General features: G+C 37.4%; 1 pseudogene; it reads right to left on the reverse strand.

The window, feature by feature from the left end:
* Positions 1 to 9,640: 9,640 nt before the first annotated feature.
* LOC140517021 (N-acylneuraminate cytidylyltransferase pseudogene) lies at positions 9,641 to 12,225 on the reverse strand (annotated as a pseudogene).
* Positions 12,226 to 14,919: the final 2,694 nt, after the last annotated feature.

The raw sequence follows: 14,919 nt of genomic DNA on the forward strand, positions 1-14,919 counted from the left end.
AAAGGATATGAACAGTTTAATTGTTTTTTTCTAAATTGCCCCCCCAATGGTTGAATAAATTTATGACTTTGCCAGTCATGTGTTAGGGTGCCTTTCTTCCCATTGACTCTCCAGCATTGACTATTTCCATCTTTGAAAATAATCTTTGCCCCTTAAAAGGGGAAGGGAGTGGTAGATCTTCATTTGCTTTAATTTACCTTTCACTTATTAGCGATTTGGAAGAATCTTTTATATGGTTGTTGGTAGTTTGTATCCTTTGATCCATTAGAAAATGACTCCTGGGGGGGCGGAGCCAAGATGGCGGAGTGAAAGCAACGACTCACCTAAGCTCCTGGAAAAACTCCTCTGGATATCTCCGGGGGGAGAGTCTGACCAGACTTTGGAGGTGTAGAATCCAGTGGGTGATGGACTTTGAAGGATTCGGAGCCCAGGCTGGACCGGAGGGTCCACGGGAGGGATCTGTTCTGCAGGGGTAAGACCCCGGCGCACAGCGCAGCGCAGTCGGCGCGGCAGGGCGGAGGGGACCAGAGGAGCCCGAGAGTGGCGGGCGAGACCAGCGGAGCAGGAGATAAGCCAGGCCGAGCCGGTAAGAGCCGCTGAGTGCCAGACATCAGCGCAGCAGCCCTTGAAATCTTCAGCCTGAAGACGGACTTCGGTGGGTCACTACTTGAACTTCCAGGAACTGGGATGGCAGAGTGATCAGTAAGTGCTCTCTCCTCCCCCCTGATGACCGTGAGGGAACCATAAAATTCTTCCCCAGATTAATCCTGGATCAGCAGGAACAGCAGAAGGGGGCGGGTGGTCTCATAACACCAGAGGCTGGAAAAGTGGCAAAGGGGGATTCTTCTTACGGTAGCGGAGACGGCTGGAGGGACAGATGACCCAGGGCAGAGAAAATTCGTACTGAGACCCAGGCAAGCCTCAGAGCCGGGAGAGGAGCCCAAGGAGGAGCAGGAACACGTGTTAGCTTCTAGGCGTGCCCCAGCCCTCCAGGGGAAAAGGGAAGACAATAGGGAAGCTGGGATCCCCATCCCCTGACCTTGCCTTTGCCTCAAGTCAGCTGAGGAGATATCCTGAGGACAGACCACCCCTCCCACATACCTAACAAGCTAACCCCAGGGTAGATCGGGAAAACAAAAAACAAAAGCCTGCTTTTAGCCTAGACACACATCAGCTCAACTTAAAGATCTGTACCTTCTGACTGAAAGAACCAAAAGCTACAACACTCAGCCAACATCATGAATCGGAAAAAGCAGATGAAAAGTGAAAAAACTATAGAATCTTTCTATGGGGATAAGGACCAAAACACAAACACCAAGGAGGTTAGAGCTGAGACTGTACTTCCATCTGAAACCTCAGATGGGACTATGAATTTCTCGCAAGCACAACTAGATTACCTGGAACGTCTGAAGAAGGATATAAAAGAAAAACTGGCCAATGATTTTAAAACTATAAAAAAAGAATTCACTGATGAGAACATCACCCTGAAAAAGAAAATTGAAGAAATGGAAAAGGAAGTTCAAAAATTAACTGGAGAGAATAATTCCCTAAAAGGAAGAGCTAATCAAATGGAAAAGGAAACCCAAAACCTAATTGGGAAAATTGATCAGATGGAAAAGGAAACCCAAAACCTAACTGGGAAAATTGGTCGAATGGAAAAAGAAGTACAAAAATTAAATGGAGAAAATAGCTCCTTAAAGGGAAAAATTGGTCAGATGGAATAGGAGATGGAAAAGCTAACTGAAGAAAACACTACGATGAAGATTAGAATTGGGCAAGTAGAAACTAATGACTCAATGAGGCAACAAGAATCAGTCAAACAAAATCTAAAGAATGAAAAGATAGAAGAAAATGTAAAATATTTAATTGGAAAAACAACTGACCTGGAAAATAGATCCAGGAGAGAAAATCTAAGAATTATTGGCCTGCCAGAAACCCATGATGAAGAAAAGAGTCTGGACAATATCTTCCAGGAAATCATCAAGGAAAACTGTCCAGAAGTACTAGACTCAGAGGGCAAAATAGTCATCGAAAGAATCCACTGTTCCCCTCCCGAAAGGGATCCCAAACTCAAAACCCCAAGAAATATAGTTGCCAAATTCCAGAGCTATCAATTGAAGGAGAAAACACTACAAGCAGCCAGAAAGAAACAATTCAAATATCAAGGACACACAGTCAGGATCACACAGGACCTTGCAGCTTCTACATTAAAAGATCGAAAGAATTGGAACCCAATATTCCGTAAGGCAAAGGAGTTGGGACTTCAACCAAGGATCAACTACCCAGCAAAGTTCAGCATAACATTTCAGGCAAGGAGAAAGTCATTCAACGAAATAAGGGATTTCCAGAGCTTCCTGACCAAAACACCAGAACTCAATAGACAATTTGATCTTCAAATGCAGGTCTCCAGAGAATCATAAAAAGGTAAACAGAGGGGAAAAAACAAAAATAAAAACTTGCTACTCAATTAGGGCAAACTGTTTACCTCCCTATAAGGGAAGATGATACCTGTTAATCTTGAGAACTGTGCAGCTATTATGATAAAAGGGATATATGTAGAGGGAACGGGCATAAAGTAAATGATGTCATGTCAAAAATATGATTTAAGTATGAGAAAGGAATGTAATAGGAGGTGTGAAAAGGGGGACGCAGAAAATGGCAAATTATATCACAGGAAGAAGTACAAAACTATAGTAGAGGGAAGGAGGGGAGGGAGATGAGCATTGTTTGAGAGGTACTCTCATCTGATTTGTTCAAAGGAGGGAACAATAATCTTAAGCAGATAATCCTAACTAGCTCTATAGGTAGTAGGAGGGGAAGGGGGAAGAAAGGGGAGGGTGGCTAAAAGGGAGGAAAGGAGCAATAAGAGTAAAGGGGACTAAAATTGAGGGGGGTCAAAAGAAGGAGGGGAAGGCTGCAGGAGGAGGGGGAGAAAAGTGAATACTATTGAGGAGGGGAAGGGAGACGGGAGAGCTAAAAGCACAAATGGTGGGAAAGAGGTTGGAGGGAAATACACAGATTGTAATCATAACTGTGAATGTGAATGGAATGAACTCTCCCATAAAACGGAGACGGATAGCAGAATGGATTAAAAGCCATAATCCGACAATACGCTGCTTACAAGAAACACATTTGAAACGGGGGGATACACATAGGATAAAGGTCAAAGGATGGAGCAGAATATATTGTGCTTCAGCTCATGTAAGAAAGGCAGGAGTAGCAATCCTAATCTCAGACAAAGCAAAAGCAGAAATAGATCTAATCAAAAGGGATAGGGATGGAAACTATATCCTGCTAAAAGGCACCACAGACAATGAAGCAATATCATTACTAAACATGTATGCTCCAAGTGGTATAGCATCCAGATTCTTAGAGGAGAGGTTGGGGGAGTTGAAGGAAGAAATTGATAGCAAAACTATACTAGTGGGGGACCTCAACCTCCTCCTCTCTGAACTCGATAAATCCAACCTCAAAATAAACAAGAAAGAGGTTAAGGAGGTAAATAAAACTCTGGATAAGGTAGATATGATAGATCTTTGGAGAAAATTAAATGGGAATAGAAAGGAATATACTTTTTTCTCAGCGGTACATGGAACATTTACAAAAATTGACCATGTACTAGGACATAAAAATCTCACAATCCAGTGCAGAAAGGTAGAGATAATCAATGCATCCTTTTCAGATCATAATGCATTAAAAATTACATGTAATAAAAGGCCATGGAAAGAGAAACCAAAAATCAATTGGAAACTAAATAATCTAATTCTAAAGAAGGGTTGGGTTAAAGAAGAAATCATAGAAACAATCAACAATTTCATTCGAGAGAATGACAATAGTGAGACAACATACCAAAACTTATGGGACACTGCAAAAGCAGTTATTAGGGGAAGTTTTATATCTCTGAATGCTTACATAAATAAAATAGAGAAAGAGGAGATCAATGACTTAGGCTTGCAGTTGAAAAAGCTAGAAAAAGAACAAATTGAAAATCCACAAGTAAATACCAAATTAGAAATACTGAAAACCAAAGGAGAGATTAATAAAATTGAAATTAAGAAAACTATTGAATTAATAAATAAAACCAATAGTTGGTTTTATGAAAAAACTAATAAAATTGATAAACCTTTGGTCAATCTGATTAAAAAAAAGAAAGAAGAAAACCAAATTACTAATATTAAAAATGAAAGGGGTGAATTCACCTCCAATTAGGAGGAAATTAAAACAATAATTAGAAACTACTTTGCCCAACTTTATGCCCACAAATTTGATAATCTAAACGAGATGGATGAATATTTTAAAAAATACAAATTGCCCAGATTAACAGAAGAGGAAGTTGAATACTTAAACAACCCCATCTCAGAAAAAGAAATTGAACAAGCCATCAATGAACTCCCTAGGAAAAAATCTCCAGGGCCAGATGGATTCACAAGTGAATTCTATCAAACATTTAAAGAACAGTTAATTCCAATACTACATACACTATTCTTGAAAATTGGGGAAGAAGGAGTCCTCCCAAATTCTTTCTATGATACAAATATGGTTTTGATACCCAAACCAGGAAGACACAAAACAGAGAAAGAAAATTATAGACCAATTTCCCTAATGAATATAGATGTAAAAATTTTAAATAAGATTCTAGCAAAACGAATACAGCATCTTATCACGAGATTAATACATTATGATCAGGTAGGATTCATACCAGGAATACAGGGCTGGTTCAATATTAGGAAAACTATTAGCATTATCGATCACATCAACAACAAAGCTAACAAAAACCACATGATTATCTCAATAGATGCAGAAAAAGCTTTTGACAAAATACAACATCCATTCCTACTAAAAACATTGGAGAATGTAGGAATAAAGGGAACTTTCCATAAAATAATAAGCAGTATCTATCTAAAACCTTCAGCAAGCATTATATGCAATGGGGATAAGCTAGATGCATTCCCAATAAGATCAGGGGTGAAACAAGGATGTCCATTATCACCACTATTATTTAATATGGTACTAGAAATGTTAGCTGTAGCAATTAGACAAGATAAAGATATCCAAGGAATTAAAATAGCCAAAGAAGAAATTAAGTTATCACTCTTTGCAGATGATATGATGATTTACCTAGAGAATCCCAGACATTCAAGTAAAAAATTACTAGAATTAATAAACAACTTTGGCAAAGTTGCAGGGTACAAAATAAACCCACACAAATCTTCTGCATTCCTATATATTAGCAACAAAGTCCAACAGCAAGAGATAGAAAGAGAAATCCCATTTAAAGTTAGGGTAGACAGTATAAAATACTTAGGAGTCTACCTGCCAAAACAAACCCAGGGATTATATGAACACAATTACAAGACACTTTTTGCACAAATAAAGTCAGATTTAAGTAAGTGGAAAAACATTAGTTGCTCATGGATAGGCCGTGTTAATATAATAAAAATGACAATCCTACCCAAATTAATATACTTATTTAGTGCCATACCAATTAAACTATCAGACAATTACTTTCTAGAGCTGGACAAAATAATATCAAAATTCATTTGGAAAAACAAAAGGTCCAGAATATCAAAGGGACTAATGAAAAGAAATGATTGGGAAGGTGGCCTGGCGCTACCAGACCTCAAACTGTACTATAAAGCAGCAATTATCAAAACCACTTGGTATTGGCTAAGAAACAGAGAGGTAGACAAGTGGAATAGACTTGGCACTCAAGATGCAGTAGGCAAGGAATATAGCAACCTTCTGTTTGATAAACCCAAGGACCCCAGCTTCTGGGATAAGAACTCATTGTTTGACAAAAATTGCTGGGAAAACTGGATAACAGTGTGGCAGAAATTAGGCATAGACCCATACCTGACACCGTACACAAGAATAAAGTCCAAATGGGTACATGATTTAGGTATAAAGATTGATACCATGAATAAACTGGAGAAGCAAGGAATAGTCTATTTATCAGATCTATGGAGAAGGGAAGAATTCTTTACTAAAGGAGAGATAGAATGCATTATGAAATGCAAAATGGATAACTTTGATTACATTAAACTGAGAAGTTTTTGCACAACCAAACCCAATGCAACCAAAATCCGGAGGGATGTAGTAAATTGGGAAAGAATTTTTACAGCTAAGCTCGGGGATAAAGGCCTCATTTCTAGAATATATAGAGAACTGATCCAAATGTATAATCATACAAGTCATTCCCCAATTGATAAATGGTCAAAGGATATGAACAGGCAATTTTCAGAGGAAGAGGTTAAGGCTATCTATAATCATATGAAAAAATGCTCTAAATCACTATTGGTTAGAGAGATGCAAATCAAAACAACTTTGAGGTACCACATCACACCTATAAGATTGGCAAACATGAGAGAACAAGAAAATGATAAATGCTGGAGAGGATGTGGGAAAGTTGGAACACTAATTCATTGTTGGTGGAGCTGCGAGCGCATCCAACCATTCTGGAGACCAATTTGGAACTATGCCCAAAGGGCTACAAAAATGTGCATACCCTTTGACCCAGCAATATAGCTACTAGGACTATATCCCCAAGAGATCATAAAAATGGGAAAGGGTCCCACATGTACAAAAATATTTATAGCAGCACTCTATGTAGTTGCCAAAAACTGGAAGTCAAGGGGATGTCCATCAATTGGGGAATGGCTGAATAAATTATGGTATATGAATGTAATGGAGTACTATTGTGCCATAAGAAATGATGAACAAGAAGACTTCAGAGAGGCCTGGAAGGACTTATATGACCTGATTCTGAGTGAAAGGCGCAGAACCAGGAGAACTTTATGCACAGCAACAACCACAGTGTGTGAGAGTTTTTTCTGGTAGACTTAGATTTTTGTAATAACACAAGAACTTCCTACCAAAAAAAAAAAATCCCAATGGAGGATCTCAAGGCAAAATGCCTGCCACACTCAGAGAGAGAAATATGGAAGTCACTCACATATTGTAGCAGATCATGTTTGTGTACGTGTATGTGTTTGTGTATCATGTTGTGATTTGTTATACGATTTCTTTCATTTATCTTAGTCTGACTACATAGCATGACTATAGTGAAAATATACTCAATAGGAAAGTATATGTAGAATCTATACAGAATTGTATGCAGTCGTGGGGAGGGAGGGGGGGAGTGGGGGGCAGATGGGGAGGATAAAATCACAATTGTATGGCAGTGATTGTTAAACATTACAAAATAAAAAAAAAAAAGAAAATGACTCCTGGTAATTTTAGATTATAAATAAAGATTTAGATTATAGATTTTAGATTATAAAGAGTAAATTTACTCTTTATGTATTTGCCTAAATCCTACATGTATCTTATTTGTTAGATTCTTGATTAGCAATTTTTAGGCAAAATTTACCCCCCGCCCCGCTCAACAACATATCTTCTTTTTCTAGCTGCATTGATTTGGCTTACATAAAATTTTTTTCTTGTCAGTCTATCTAATTGAATTTGTCTATTTTATCTTTTGTATTCATCTCTCTCCTGTTTGCTTAAGAAATTTCCCTCTACCTATAATTTTAAATATTATTGCCTTCTGTTTTCCTGTATGTAGTTAGAAATTATTGTGATATGTGGTATAAGATGCTGATTTAAGTCTTACTTTAACCAAATTATGTTACAGATTCTCAAAAATTCTCAGGAAGAAGGGAATCTTTGCCACAGTAAACTTTATCATTAGGTTAAACAAATATTAGGATGTTGGAATCCATTTCTCTCCATCTTATTTATCTTATTTCACTGATCTGCTTTTCTATTTATTAACCAATGCTTAATAGTTTTAAAGTTTTTTTGATATAATGTAATCTAAGATTTGGTATAGTCATCCTAATTTCATTCCCAATTCTACTTATCATGACTATGAATTTTGTTATTATTTTGTTTTTGGTATGATATAATTCCTTGGAATCTTGATAAGTTTAATACTAAATCTGCAATTTAGTTTAGGTACTGTCACTGTTTTTATTTTATTGACATTAAACCATGAGCAATTAAAACTAATCACGTTCCTTTATTTCTATAAGAAACATTGTTCAGGTGTGTGTGTGTGTGTGTGTATGTGTGTACGTGTTTGTGAATCAGTCCAATGTTAACATCTTCTTTATAACAATTCACACAAAATCTTAGAATTGGGAGAAACTACAGCTAGGTGGCACAGTGGATAGAGTATCAGGTCTGGAGTTGGGAAGTCAAGAAGACCTGAATTGAAATCTAGCTGTGTTCTTACTCCTTTTTGCCTCAGTTTCCTCATCTGTAATATATTCTAGAAAAGGAAATGGCAAACCTCGCCAGAGTCTTTGCCAAGAAGAGTCAGAAGAAGAGGAAGAAGAAGAAGGAGAAGGGGAAGAAGAGGAAGAAGAAGAAGAGAAAGAAGAAGAGGAAGAAGAAGAAGAAAAAGAAAGGACCATTTAATTCAACTCAGAACTAAATAGGTTTGTCACTTCCACTATCCCTGATGCTATCTCAGTCTTTGTTTAAAGATCTTAGGTATTAGGGAACACTCTCCCTCCTGAGGTAGTTCATTCAACTTTTTGATTTCATTTCAATCAACAAGTACTTAAGGAACAATATTATATGGTAGAAACTGTGCTAACCTAGAGATACAATGACAAAAAAGGAAACACTTTCTGCCTTCAATGAATTTATACTTTCCTCTGGGAAAATAGACATGAAAATCATCATTGCTATGATTACTGCAAGTGGTAGTGAAACTTAGATAATACAGCAAATTTGTAGATTAAAAATAATATTAATATATTTACAACAGAATTTAACCATTCATGACAGCAGTAGAAATTGCATAACCTTTACTAACTGGACAAAAGTGCCCTTATTTTTTCCCAAGTGTAAACTGCAAATTGATAGGATATTTTCTTCTTCCAACACAGTCAGTTTTCATAAATGAAATAATTTCTAATTTCTTGAATATTAGTATTTACTTGCATCATGGCATTTTGTAACAAAATTTTACTAACTGTAAATTTTGTTTTTATATGATGATAACTTCCAGGTGTATCACCTAGCTAGAATTGTAGCTTCCCTTGTAATGAAGCAGTTGTGAAGTAAAATCAAGCGACTGAGTCTGACAATTGTTCGCTACAATCTCTCCTTATCTACTGTTCAAGTATGCACGCTTCATTATCCTTTCTCAGAGACCATTTTAAAAACAATTTCTAGGACTGTTTTAAAGCTAAATGTGAAACCTAAACACCTAAGTACCTAGTTATCAAAGTTAAACCTCTCTCCTCTGTGAACTTAGAATAATAGACTCTTAAGAGCACATTTAATTCAGCTGCTACCTAAACCATGTACTTCCCATAAAATGTTCCAGAAAATGGTCATCAAATGTCAGGATAAGGACCACAGGACAGCGAATTCACCACCTTCTGAGTTAGTCCCATCTATTTTGGGATAGCTCAAATTGTTACTTTACTAACATGGGTTTAAAAGTTCCCATATATGATTATAAATTTTGATGGAGAGACACACAACAGCATTCCTGAAATGTTAGCACCCAGCAAAACAATTGTAATCTCTTTTGTATATGACATCATCTTAGATATGTGAAGATAGGTACTATATCAACCCTAATTCTTTTTTTGTGTGTGTGCAATACAGTTTTATTAATTGATAGTGCAAATCTTACCAAACACACAGTCCCATAATAAATAAAACTTAAGGATCACTTTGAAGCACATGAACATGCAGTCTTATTTGGCACAATGCAAAGCTTTAAACCTTCTGACAATATTGCTAATTGTGTTTAACAAAAATCTGGGAAAGACTGGAAGCAACCCTAAGTGATGAATTCAAATAAATGGTAACACAGACCACTCCTTTTCTACAACAGATTTTGGGGTAATGATTTCAGAAGTTTTCATTTTAAAGCTATTTAACTATACCACAGAGCAAATCATATTTCTGAAACATTACAACACAGAAGTAAAACCAACAAAATCAAACAAAGCAGTTGAAGAGGGCTATATAGTTTCCTCTTCCTTTTTATCATCATCATCATCATTATCATCATCATCATCATCACATTATGTTCTATTTTTGGCATGGATTCACTTTTTCCATCAGTAGGAAGATGTGTTCTGCAAACTCTCGGATGGCACCTCGCCCTCCACTGCATTTGCAAATATACCCAGAAGCCTTTTGGGCAATGGAGCAAGCATCAGCAGGAACCCCACTCATGCCAGCTTTCTTCAAGCATTCTTCATCAGAAACTTCATTTCCTAGATATGCCACTTCTTTCCAACATAAACCCATTTCTTTTCTCTATTCATCTACAACTGCTAGCTTATTGGATATACCAATTTCCATCCTCACATCCAGTTTTAAAGAGGACAGTGTCTGTTTTGAACAGGCCCTTTCAGAGATTAACCTCACCTCAATATTACTTTTCTTTAATAAACTTATCCCAATTGAATCTAACATCATAAGATATGATTTTCTTCTTGGTTTCCTGATACATAAATATGACTATTGGTGAGACAGCCATCAATATTGCAAACTAGGAGCTTTATTTCCTTAAGCTTCTCTTTGCCAAAATAGCCATATCTCAATACTCTTCGTTCCTGCAATAGGCCAATCAATATCAACATCAATATCTACACTGTGTTCAGCTCACATTTCATAGTAGGCCATCTTCCCACCCTGTAAGTAGCCCATTTCTATCAAATGTCTTTTAGCAAAATAAAAGGAGCCATTTTCATGTAATTCTCCATCCTAGGCTTGCCGTCCAGGGCGCTTGGCTGGATTCAAATTCAGAGGCTCTGTCACATCACTTACTCCTTTCTGAATTTCACTCCACCGAAATTGATGACGTCTCACAACAGAGAAAACAGAATCATATCCATCTTGGCTGGGAGTGAGGGTCCCTAGCAGGGGCAAGTGGGCGTGTACTTTACTTAAATGCTCCAACTGGGGAAGTCAATCATCCAAACCAAGGTCTTTCTAAACTGATTTCTAAAGGAGGAGCACATTTGGGATCCAGACCTCTTGGATGCCAAAGTTATTGTTCAGCCTAGGCAGAAATCTACCAGTTTATCCTCAGTAGCATGAAGCCCCATCCTGCCAGGGACTCCATTGCGCAGACGTAAGGGTGCCCCCTGGTGGATTGTGGCAGCAGTTGCTTCCCCTTTTCAGAGTCCAGTCTCAGGACAAGGACAGAAAAGGTCAATTTATCGATACACATTGATTAAACAACCACTATGTGTGAGCTGGGGATAAAAAGCCAAAAATGAGGCGGGAGGTCACTCACTGAAGCAGAAAGCATCCACACAAATATAAGCAGTGTAGACACACATTCACTAAAACTCAGTTTGGTTCACAACACAGGCCAGAAAGACCTCAGTTTGAGCCCTGCCTCTGACACCTCCTCTGTGTATGACAGCTTAACCCCTCAAGACTCCTGGAAATACTAGAAGACTCTAAAGTGCAGAAAAAGGTACTTCACTGGAGGGAGAACCTAGGAGTTCCATACACCACAAACTCCAGAAGTCCAGGCTTCATCTATATCCTATATAGACTATATAGGAAAACAATACAGGCCCTCTGAGGAGGGGCAAGAAAGTATCCTTGTGTAAGGTAGGACTTGAAGGAAGCCAAGACAGGCAGATGCTAGCTCTGAGAGCTGGGCACAATCAGCTCAAAGTCCCTAGGGGGGAAATATCATATCTTGCATTCAGAATAGCAAGGTACTCAATGTCCCCAGATCAGATTTCATGAGGGCAATGAGGTAAAAGAAGCCTGGAAAGGTAGAACAACAGAAAAGCCTTGAAAAGCCAGAGGATTTTAAATTAATTCTAGAGGACTTGGTTCTAGTGAAACACTAGCATTTGCTGAGTCCTTAACACCTATGTTTAATGTACATTCATTTGGCAAAGGCTAGGATGATGAACTAGAGGTGGGTAACAGACTGCAGGGATCACCTAGGTAAAAGGTGGGGGCCTGCTGCAGGCTGATGTCTGGGCCACTGGGGAAAGATGGGGAAGAAAGTATCCAGGGTTGGCACCTGATTGGACATGTGGAGCAAGGGCATGTGGGCTCATGAATATCCCCTGAATCGTGGTGCATGACAATAGCACCATTGGGTTTGTGAATCCCATCCTTTGACACTAGGAATGTACCATCATCTTTGGCAGATTTACAAGATATTTTTCTCATGGATCTACTGGCTGGGAGTTGAAAATTCCACTTGGAATGCTCCATGGTCCATAGGACCATGACCATTGACTCCACCTCTGCAAACAAATGTGTTTCACATTTGTAAAAACAACAGGATGACTGTGGGGTCCCAGTGCTTGCAATGCTTTACAACCCCTGAAAGTGACCAAGGATGATGGCTGTTGTAATCACCATTCTGAGGTGCCAAGTTTCTGTCTCCACAGAATATCCATGGAGGGCCTGTATGGTCTTGCTCACATCTGTAGATCACACCTAGGCCCCTGTAATGGGGTAAGGCTTAACCTGCTCTTGGCTCAGTATCTGGGGACAGGAAATCAAAGCTTACTCACATATAGGGTGTAGGATGTGTTCAGGTAGGACCAATACTTTGGTGTGATGGCTGCTGTGCCCTTTTCCAGGCTCTACCTTTAGTGTCCACCTGTTCCACCTAACTCTCACCTGTGACTCCAAGAAGCTGCAGCATGTGGAGCAGCCACATCCCAGTAAATCATTTCAGCAGATGGGTCAAACCAGGCTGAAGGTAACCAAGGGGTCTCAAACCCATTGCTGAGATAAAGGGATGTCTACCCTGAATATGCGAAGACTTCCTCTGGTGGAGTGGGCAGATGAAAACGAGTAACTTCTTAAGCTGAAGTTCATGCACATAAATTTCCTTTACCTCCAAACCCAAAAACTTTTCACATCACTTACTTAATGCCTGATGGCTAACTATTCACCTTGGGGTTTTTGATTTCTTTAAAATCAGTCTTATAAACATAAACATAAGCAATTCTTAAGCACTGTGAAGAGATAGTATCCTCAAAATTTGCCCCAAGAGTGTTCCCATTCCAATTTTCAGTGAATGAAACAAAAAAACAATCTTTTTGTGTAAACTCAAAAGCGTTTCATTAACTATTTTTATTTCAAACAGTAAACAAGTTTTCCAGATGAAAATTCCACAGAAATCATCCTCAGTTGTTCTAGTATAAGTTGTTCATAGATACCCTGAAAAATGAACCAAAGAATTAAGTAACAAGTTATAAACTTTCATCAAAGACAAAACTAACTCAGAAAATGGAATAAATTTAAGGACACATGGACAAGTCTTCCACAGTTCTGTGGAAGTTATGAGAAAATAATGCATTTCGGAACAGAAAGTATTCCTTTTCAGTGTTCACCTAGAAAAATAATCAGTTATGAATGAATTTGTAATTTCAATATCTTCAGTAACCTCTGGAAAACACTTCTCAATTCCAGTGTTCCCATTCTTGAATTCTTTCTGTTTCCAAGTCGTGCTCTTCATTCACTCATAGTAACGAAGTCAAGATTTCATTATTGGAAAACTGAATGAGGAAATTTATGCTACCAAGAGAGACTGGTACCTTCTCTGCAACTTGTAGTATTAAAGCTATACTAAGATTGCTGATTATTTCTCTTGGCAATCTTAACTCTGTTTTCATGAATTCATCAATCCCAGTGAGAGGAAATAAGAAGGGTTAAGGACAAAAGTGTAAAAGGTGATCTAAAGTTTAACATTAAAAAAAAAGTTAACATTGTCAATAGTTCCCATGTTCTTCTAATTTTTTGCAAGGTATGTCCCTATAAACTGGCTCCTGTATCCATTTTGATCTTATCTCAGTAAATGATGCCAGATACTAGCCTGTGTCCAATTTCTGCCAGACTGTTATCAAGTCTTCCCAAAAATCTTTACCAAGAAATGAGTTCTTACCTCAAAATCTTAAGTCTTTCCACTTGTCAAATACAAAGTTAAATATTTATTGGGTGCTGTAAATTGCATACGTATTCTGTTCCACTGATCTACCTTTCTATTTTTCCAGTACCAGTTTAGATAATTACAGCTTTGTAATAACACAGATTTTTAAGATCTGATACGGCTAAAACTTTCTATCCTTTACATTTTTTTTTAAATTACTGCCTTTGATATTCTTGATTTTTAATTCTTTCAAATGAATTTTTTTTTTGTAATTCAGTAAAATAATTATTGGTAATTTAATTGGGAAAGCACTGAATATATAAATTGGATTAGGTAAAATTATTGTTTTATTACACTGACAATGCCTACCCATAAGCAAAAATGATTTTATTTGTATAAAAAAATTTTTTTAGGTTTCTCGTCATGTGGTTTTTGGGCAGATTTATTTCCAGGCACTATCCAGAGGCATGGTATGTGTGTGTATGAATGTTCACATATATTCATGTATGTATGTGTATGTGTATATGTACATGTACATATGAATGCTATTGATTCATGTGGTTTTACTTCATATCCTGATACACTGTAAAACATATTTTTTCAATTTTTTAGTTAAGTCTTTGGGATTTTCTAAGAATATCATCATAGTTCTCTTTGTAGGAACAAAAAACTGGAAATGTGAGGGATGCCAATTAACTGCAGAATAGGTGAATAACTTGTAATTTGTGATTGTGATAGAATAAATGTGCTATAAAAATGTAATATTACAAAAATATGAAAAGATGCACAAAATAATGAAGTGAGGTAAGAAAAATTAAAAGAACAGTGTATAAAACATTTGTTGTTTTATTTCATTTATTTTGTTTTAATAACAAATGTGAATGGTTGAGTCATTTTGATTATTATCAATACCTAAATTAACTACAGACGATATATGCAAGAAAGCACTAATCAGAGAAAAAACTGATAAACAGAAGCATCTACAGAATGATTTTACATATGTATGTATGTATGTATTTGTGTAT

The sequence above is a fragment of the Notamacropus eugenii genome, assembly GCF_028372415.1.
Source record: "Notamacropus eugenii isolate mMacEug1 chromosome Y unlocalized genomic scaffold, mMacEug1.pri_v2 SUPER_Y_unloc_7, whole genome shotgun sequence".
NCBI lineage: Eukaryota > Metazoa > Chordata > Mammalia > Diprotodontia > Macropodidae > Notamacropus > Notamacropus eugenii.